Source organism: Oncorhynchus gorbuscha, linkage group LG05, assembly GCF_021184085.1.
Source record: "Oncorhynchus gorbuscha isolate QuinsamMale2020 ecotype Even-year linkage group LG05, OgorEven_v1.0, whole genome shotgun sequence".
NCBI lineage: Eukaryota > Metazoa > Chordata > Actinopteri > Salmoniformes > Salmonidae > Oncorhynchus > Oncorhynchus gorbuscha.
In genome coordinates, this window is record NC_060177.1 from 10,618,875 (window position 1) to 10,625,012 (window position 6,138).

At 45.2% G+C, this 6,138-nt stretch overlaps 1 long non-coding RNA gene across 1 annotated transcript; it reads left to right on the plus strand.

The window, feature by feature from the left end:
- Positions 1–3,417: 3,417 nt before the first annotated feature.
- Positions 3,418–3,985, plus strand: LOC124035517. The gene is made up of 3 exons (XR_006838748.1): positions 3,418–3,499; positions 3,583–3,740; positions 3,896–3,985. It is a non-coding gene; the product is annotated as an uncharacterized LOC124035517 (long non-coding RNA).
- Positions 3,986–6,138: the final 2,153 nt, after the last annotated feature.

The following is a 6,138-nucleotide window of genomic DNA, read 5'->3' on the forward strand; positions in this document are numbered from 1 at the left end:
TCCCTCTCAGCCTGCTGTTTCTCCCAGTGAATCCTTATTAACTCTTAGTCTCCTCTGTCTCCCTCTCAGTCTGCTGTTTCTCCCAGTGAATCCTTATTAACTCTTAGTCTCCTCTGTCTCCCTCTCAGCCTGCTGTTTCTCCCAGTGAATCCTTATTAACTCTTAGTCTCCTCTGTCTCCCTCTCAGCCTGCTGTTTGTCCCAGTGAATCCTTATTAACTCTTAGTCTCCTCTGTCTCCCTCTCAGCCTGCTGTTTCTCCCAGTGAATCCTTATTAACTCTTAGTCTCCTCTGTCTCCCTCTCAGCCTGCTGTTTCTCCCAGTGAATCCTTATTAACTCTTAGTCTCCCCTGTCTCCCTCTCAGCCTGCTGTTTGTCCCAGTGAATCCTTATTAACTCTTAGTCTCCTCTGTCTCCCTCTCAGTCTGCTGTTTCTCCCAGTGAATCCTTATTAACTCTTAGTCTCCTCTGTCTCTCTCTCAGGCTGCTGTTTGTCCCAGTGAATCCTTATTAACTCTTAGTCTCCTCTGTCTCCCTCTCAGTCTGCTGTTTCTCCCAGTGAATCCTCATTAACTCTTAGTCTCCTCTGTCTCCCTCTCAGCCTGCTGTTTGTCCCAGTGAATCCTTATTAACTCTTAGTCTCCTCTGTCTCCCTCTCAGCCTGCTGTTTGTCCCAGTGAATCCTTATTAACTCTTAGTCTCCTCTGTCTCCCTCTCAGTCTGCTGTTTCTCCCAGTGAATCCTCATTAACTCTTAGTCTCCTCTGTCTCTCTCTCAGCCTGCTGTTTGTCCCAGTGAATCCTTATTAACTCTTAGTCTCCTCTGTCTCTCTCTCAGCCTGCTGTTTGTCCCAGTGAATCCTTATTAACTCTTAGTCTCCTCTGTCTCCCTCTCAGCCTGCTGTTTGTCCCAGTGAATCCTTATTAACTCTTAGTCTCCTCTGTCTCTCTCTCAGCCTGCTGTTTCTCCCAGTGAATCCTTATTAACTCTTAGTCTCCTCTGTCTCCCTCTCAGCCTGCTGTTTCTCCCAGTGAATCCTTATTAACTCTTAGTCTCCTCTGTCTCTCTCTCAGGCTGCTGTTTGTCCCAGTGAATCCTTATTAACTCTTAGTCTCCTCTGTCTCCCTCTCAGTCTGCTGTTTCTCCCAGTGAATCCTCATTAACTCTTAGTCTCCTCTGTCTCTCTCTCAGCCTGCTGTTTGTCCCAGTGAATCCTTATTAACTCTTAGTCTCCTCTGTCTCCCTCTCAGTCTGCTGTTTGTCCCAGTGAATCCTCTCTTAGTCTCCTCTGTCTCCCTCTCAGCCTGCTGTTTGTCCCAGTGAATCCTTATTAACTCTTAGTCTCCTCTGTCTCTCTCTCAGCCTGCTGTTTCTCCCAGTGAATCCTTATTAACTCTTAGTCTCCTCTGTCTCCCTCTCAGCCTGCTGTTTCTCCCAGTGAATCCTTATTAACTCTTAGTCTCCTCTGTCTCTCTCTCAGGCTGCTGTTTGTCCCAGTGAATCCTTATTAACTCTTAGTCTCCTCTGTCTCCCTCTCAGTCTGCTGTTTCTCCCAGTGAATCCTCATTAACTCTTAGTCTCCTCTGTCTCTCTCTCAGCCTGCTGTTTGTCCCAGTGAATCCTTATTAACTCTTAGTCTCCTCTGTCTCCCTCTCAGCCTGCTGTTTGTCCCAGTGAATCCTTATTAACTCTTAGTCTCCTCTGTCTCCCTCTCAGTCTGCTGTTTCTCCCAGTGAATCCTCATTAACTCTTAGTCTCCTCTGTCTCTCTCTCAGCCTGCTGTTTGTCCCAGTGAATCCTTATTAACTCTTAGTCTCCTCTGTCTCTCTCTCAGCCTGCTGTTTCTCCCAGTGAATCCTTATTAACTCTTAGTCTCCTCTGTCTCCCTCTCAGCCTGCTGTTTCTCCCAGTGAATCCTTATTAACTCTTAGTCTCCTCTGTCTCCCTCTCAGTCTGCTGTTTCTCCCAGTGAATCCTTATTAACTCTTAGTCTCCCCTGTCTCCCTCTCAGTCTGCTGTTTCTCCCAGTGAATCCTTATTAACTCTTAGTCTCCTCTGTCTCTCTCTCAGCCTGCTGTTTGTCCCAGTGAATCCTTATTAACTCTTAGTCTCCTCTGTCTCCCTCTCAGTCTGCTGTTTCTCCCAGTGAATCCTTATTAACTCTTAGTCTCCCCTGTCTCCCTCTCAGCCTGCTGTTCCTCCGAGTGAAGGCCCACAATGAGAAGGAGGACTTTGCCTTCTGTTCAGTGAAGGGTTGTGAGAGGTTAAAATCACAGCCGTTATCCCTAAGGGCAGCGGCCCCAGTGACTGCATGACACAGGCCTACCCCTGCACGCAGAGATGCCCATCGTAGATGTGCCCATGCCAAGGAAACTGCCCAGCGCCAAGCTGGTGAGGACAGCCCTCAGTCTGTTGGTCACAAGTGGCACTGTGCATCGTTTTCTAAAATAGTTAATCAAACACTTATTTAAACTGTTTATTACTGAATCGTAGTATTCATAGTACTAGTACATAGTATTCTAATAACTCTAGTTCCTATTATTCATAGTATATTCACCGTGTTTGAAACCCTTTACAACCTCTCTATATAGTGTTACAGATACAGTCATCCAAAGAAAGAGAAGAAAGAGTCTTTGCATCTCATCAATAAATCTCTGCAGCAGTGTTGTGGACAGGATGGACATTTCTATACCAGTATCGGTCACTTAAGATCTCTCTCTCACTCTCGCTCTCTCTCTCTCTTTTCTCTCATCTATCTATCTATCTATCTATCTATCTATCTATCTATCTATCTATCTATCTATCTATCTATCTATCTATCTATCTATCTATCTATCTATCTATCTATCTATCTATCTATCTATCTATCTCTATCTCTCTCTCTCTCTCTCTCTCTCTCTCTCTCTCTCTCTCTCTCTCTCTCTCTCTCTCTCTCTCTCTCTCTCTCTCTCTCTCTCTCTCTCTCTCTCTCTCTCTCTCTCTCTCTCTCTCTCTCTCTCTCTCTCTCTCTCTCTCTCTCCTATCTCTTCTCTCTCTCTTTCTTCCTTCCTCTCCTCTCTCTTCTCTCTCTCTTTCTTCCTTCCTCTCCTCTCTCTTCTCTTTCTTTCTTCTTCTCCCCTCTCCTCTCTCTCTCTCTTTCTTTCTTCTTCTCCTCTCTCTCTCTCTCTCTCTCTCTCTCTCTCTCTCTCTCTCTCTCTCTCTCTTTCTTTCTTCTTCTTCTTCTTCTTCTCTCTCTCTCTCTCTCTCTCTCTCTCTCTCTCTCTCTCTCTCTCTCTCTCTCTCTCTCTATCCCTGGTTCTTCTCCTCTCTCTCTCTCTCTCTCTCTCTCTCTCTCTCTCTCTCTCTCTCTCTCTCTCTCTCTCTCTCTCTCTCTCTCTCTCTCTCTCTCTCTCTCTCTCTCTCTTTCCTCTACAGCGCACCACAGACCACTTCCTGGAGGTCAAGCTGAGTCCTACAACACACGCTTCTTCCACATCAAGGAGGACTTCGCCTACACAGAGGTGTGTGTGTTTGCTTTCTCTGTGTGTAAAAGTTATTCAATAATGTCATGATTGGTTGATTGGATATTGTGGTTGCCGGGCAGGTTAACGGCAGGAAGTTGTACCAGCCAGATGATGGGGTGCAGCTGACGGTGATGGACGGCCATGACGGGAGACTGGTGGAGAGCAAAGGCTTCAGGAACTCCATACTGCAGGGTGTACCTGCCCAGATAGAGAGCTATGTTAACAACCTGACAGACCAGTAAGAACACACACACACTAACTTTTTCATGTTAGAATGGGAAGACACTGAGTTAAACAAAGTTAACTCTCTCTTCTCCCTGCCTCCTCTTCTCCATCCCCCACCTCTCTTTCACTTCTGTCTCTTTCTCCCCCACTCTCTCTTTCTCTCTCTAGCTCTATCGTCATAATAACGTCTAAGGGTCGCCTGGTAACTCGGGGCCCCTGGACCAGAATACTGGAACTCCTCGGGCTGACAAGACCCTCAAGTTAAGAGGTAACTAACTAACTACTGTAGCTCCTTAGAGGTGACCAAACCCTCATGTTGAGAGGTAACTAACTAACTACCGTAGCTCCTTAGAGCTGACCAAACCCTCAAGTTAAGAGGTAACTAACTAACTACTGTAGCTCCTTAGAGCTGACCAAACCCTCAAGTTAAGAGGTAACTAACTAACTACTGTAGCTCCTTAGAGGTGACCAAACCCTCATGTTGGGGTAACTAACTAGACCCTCAGAGCTTAAGTTAAGAGGTAACTAACTAACTACTGTAGCTCCTTAGAGCTGACCAAACCCTCAAGTTAAGAGGTAACTAACTAACTACCGTAGCTCCTTAGAGGTGACCAAACCCTCAAGTTAAGAGGTAACTAACTAACTACTGTAGCTCCTTAGAGCTGACCAAACCCTCAAGTTAAGAGGTAACTAACTAACTACCGTAGCTCCTTAGAGGTGACCAAACCCTCAAGTTAAGAGGTAACTAACTATTCTACTGTAGCTCCTTAGAGCTGACCAAACCCTCAAGTTAAGAGGTAACTAACTAACTACTGTAGCTCCTTAGAGCTGACAAGACCCTCAAGTTAAGAGGTAACTAACTATTCTACTGTAGCTCCTTAGAGCTGACCAAACCCTCAAGTTAAGAGGTAACTAACTACTGTAGCTCCTTAGAGGTGACCAAACCCTCATGTTGAGAGGTAATAAACTAACTACCGTAGCTCCTTAGAGCTGACCAAACCCTCATGTTGAGAGGTAACTAACTAACTACTGTAGCTCCTTAGAGCTGACCAAACCCTCATGTTGAGAGGTAACTAACTAACTACTGTAGCTCCTTAGAGCTGACCAAACTCTCATGTTGAGAGGTAACTAACTAACTACTGTAGCTCCTTAGAGCTGACCAAACCCTCATGTTGAGAGGTAACTAACTACTGTAGCTCCTTAGAGCTGACCAAACCCTCATGTTGAGAGGTAACTAACTACTGTAGGTCCTTAGAGCTGACCAAACCCTCATGTTGAGAGGTAACGAACTACTGTAGCTCCTTAGAGCTGACCAAACCCTCATGTTGAGAGGTAACTAACTAACTACTGTAGCTCCTTAGAGCTGACCAAACCCTCATGTTGAGAGGTAACTAACTACTGTAGCTCCTTAGAGCTGACCAAACCCTCATGTTGAGAGGTAACTAACTAACTAACTAACTACTGTAGCTCCTTAAAGCTGACCAAACCCTCAAGTTAAGAGGTAACTAACTAACTACCGTAGCTCCTTAGAGCTGACAAGACCCTCAAGTTAAGAGGTAACTAACTAACTACTGTAGCTCCTTAGAGCTGACCAAACCCTCATGTTGAGAGGTAACTAACTAACTACTGTAGCTCCTTATAGCTGACTAAACCCTCATGTTGAGAGGTAACTAACTAAGCTAACTACTGTTGAGCTCCTTACTGAGCTGACTGAAAACCCTCATGTTGAGAGGTAACTAACTACTGTAGCTCCTTAGAGCTGACCAAACCCTCATGTTGAGAGGTAACTAACTACTGTAGCTCCTTAGAGCTGACTAAACCCTCATGTTGAGAGGTAACTAACTAACTACTGTAGCTCCTTAGAGCTGACCAAACCCTCATGTTGAGAGGTAACTAACTACTGTAGCTCCTTAGAGCTGACCAAACCCTCATGTTGAGAGGTAACTAACTAACTAACTAACTACTGTAGCTCCTTAAAGCTGACCAAACCCTCAAGTTAAGAGGTAACTAACTAACTACCGTAGCTCCTTAGAGCTGACAAGACCCTCAAGTTAAGAGGTAACTAACTAACTACTGTAGCTCCTTAGAGCTGACCAAACCCTCATGTTGAGAGGTAACTAACTACTGTAGCTCCTTAGAGCTGACCAAACCCTCATGTTGAGAGGTAACTAACTAACTAACTACTGTAGCTCCTTAGAGCTGACTAAACCTCATGTTGAGAGGTAACTAACTAACTACTGTAGCTCCTTAGAGCTGACTAAACCCTCATGTTGAGAGGTAACTAACTAACTACTAACTAACTACTGTAGCTCCTTAGAGCTGACCAAGCCCTAGCTGACCAAACCCTCATGTTGAAGGTAACTTAGCTCCTTAGCTGACCAAACCCTCATGTTGAGAGGTAACTAACTAAC